Below are 2,500 nucleotides of genomic sequence, written 5' to 3' on the forward strand. Positions count from 1 at the left end.
CCATGTTGCGCCTTAACCTAACCTATGTTGCGCCTTAACCTAACCTATGTTGCGCCTTAACCTAACCTATGTTGCGCCTTAACCTAACCTATGTTGCGCCTTAACCTAACCTATGTTGCGCCTTAACCTAACCTATGTTGCGCCTTAACCTAACCTATGTTGCGCCTTAACCTAACCTATGTTGCGCCGTAACCTAACCTATGTTGCGCCGTAACCTAACCTATGTTGCGCCATAACCTAACCTATGTTGCGCCTTAACCTAACCTATGTTGCGCCTTAACCTAACCTATGTTGCGCCTTAACCTAACCTATGTTGCGCCGTAACCTAACCTATGTTGCGCCTTAACCTAACCTATGTTGCGCCTTAACCTAACCTATGTTGCGCCTTAACCTAACCTATGTTGCGCCTTAACCTAACCTATGTTGCGCCTTAACCTAACCTATGTTGCGCCTTAACCTAACCTATGTTGCGCCTTAACCTAACCTATGTTGCGCCTTAACCTAACCTATGTTGCGCCGTAACCTAACCTATGTTGCGCCTTAACCTAACCTATGTTGCGCCTTAACCTAACCTATGTTGCGCCGTAACCTAACCTATGTTGCGCCTTAACCTAACCTATGTTGCGCCTTAACCTAACCTATGTTGCGCCTTAACCTAACCTATGTTGCGCCTTAACCTAACCTATGTTGCGCCTTAACCTAACCTATGTTGCGCCTTAACCTAACACACGTTGGGCCTTAACCCAACACACGTTGGGCCTTAACCCAACACACGTTGGGCCTTAACCCAACACACGTTGGGCCTTAACCCAACACACGTTGGGCCTTAACCCAACACACGTTGGGCCTTAACCCAACACACGTTGGGCCTTAACCCAACACACGTTGGGCCTTAACCCAACACACGTTGGGCCTTAACCCAACACACGTTGGGCCTTAACCCAACACACGTTGGGCCTTAACCCAACACACGTTGGGCCTTAACCCAACACACGTTGGGCCTTAACCCAACACACGTTGGGCCTTAACCCAACACACGTTGGGCCTTAACCCAACACACGTTGGGCCTTAACCCAACACACGTTGGGCCTTAACCCAACACACGTTGGGCCTTAACCCAACACACGTTGGGCCTTAACCCAACACACGTTGGGCCTTAACCCAACACACGTTGGGCCTTAACCTGCTCTGTAATTGTCATACGACGCGTTAAATTAGTGTAGTGTTGCCTAACTGCAACCCCCGCAATATAGTTTGCTACTCGCACTGCCCGGTCCCCAGAGTATCGCTTCATGTTAAACACCTTGCAGCTATACACTGTAATGCGGATGGCGGCAGGACGTACATGCTCAATGCCCTTCGCAGTTGTTCATTGGCATTCGCATGGCGAAGCACAGCCTACGTTGTGGTACGGCTTGTGGCAACTGTCCGCTGATGTTGTACGTCCAAATCACACACTGTACCGCACATTGGTCCTCATGTACTGAATGATACATCGTGGTACATGTGTGACCGTACCACGACTGCGCCAACAACGGCGAACCATACGGTCCAAATATTGTGCACTCAGCTACGTGTCGTCTCCCTATAAGAGCTGGATTGCAGTATGGTATGCCGTGGATGGCGATCAGCATGAGCCGTCTGTTGATGTAGTGGCGCGTGTTGTCAGACGTAGTCGTCTCTTCTCACACACCGTGATAGCATGGTGCACTGCGTTCCACATCTGCGACATGCGACAGAGGCCGGTTGACAGTCGTTCGCGCAATGGACATCGCATACGTACGGGGGCCACCTTCCACGTGTTCGCGAAGCGTGCACATGTTGTTGCGTGTATGTGGGCAGACATAGTGTGTCGTGACACCTGACACAGGCATGCAACAATCGTTGAATTTGCAAATGGCGATGGACGTCTACGTTTGCTGGTGACGTTACGCAAATGAAGAACTGGTAAACCGTTGTGGTGCGGTTGTTCTCGCTAGAGGTGAATCAGTGATGGCGACGATCGGTTGAGCTACCAACCGGTTGTTTCAGCGATACCCACCATGCCCACGAACGTGAATGGCATGTGGGTGTGAAGCGATACGCGGCGGTGGCTGGGTGGGACCGTCCCCGGCCGGTGAGGGGGGGCCTTCCGGCGTGCTGGCCGCGCGGTGCGTGGGCGCACGCGCTACAGCCGGCTGGTGGGGGCGGCCAGTGGCAGGCGCGCCGGCCGACGGAGGCGGCAGGCGGCGCAGCTGCGCGCCGGCGCACCCTGCACGCGGCGCCGTGCGGCCAAAGTAGGTCCTCGCGGGCCCGGTGCGAAGCGCGGTGGACATCTGCAGTGTGCTGGTCCGATTGAGGACTGTGTGCGCTGAGGATGCGCCGCCGCCCGGCGCTCGGCGCCGCGACGCCGTCTGCTGCTCGGTCGCCTCTGCGGTTCTCGCAGGTGGATTGTATCGCAGCTGTGCGGACGTGTTGGCGCGTGCGCTGTGCTGGGAGAGTTCGCTTCGGCACCCAAGTG

The sequence above is a fragment of the Schistocerca americana genome, unplaced genomic scaffold (assembly GCF_021461395.2).
Source record: "Schistocerca americana isolate TAMUIC-IGC-003095 unplaced genomic scaffold, iqSchAmer2.1 HiC_scaffold_573, whole genome shotgun sequence".
Taxonomy (NCBI): domain Eukaryota; kingdom Metazoa; phylum Arthropoda; class Insecta; order Orthoptera; family Acrididae; genus Schistocerca; species Schistocerca americana.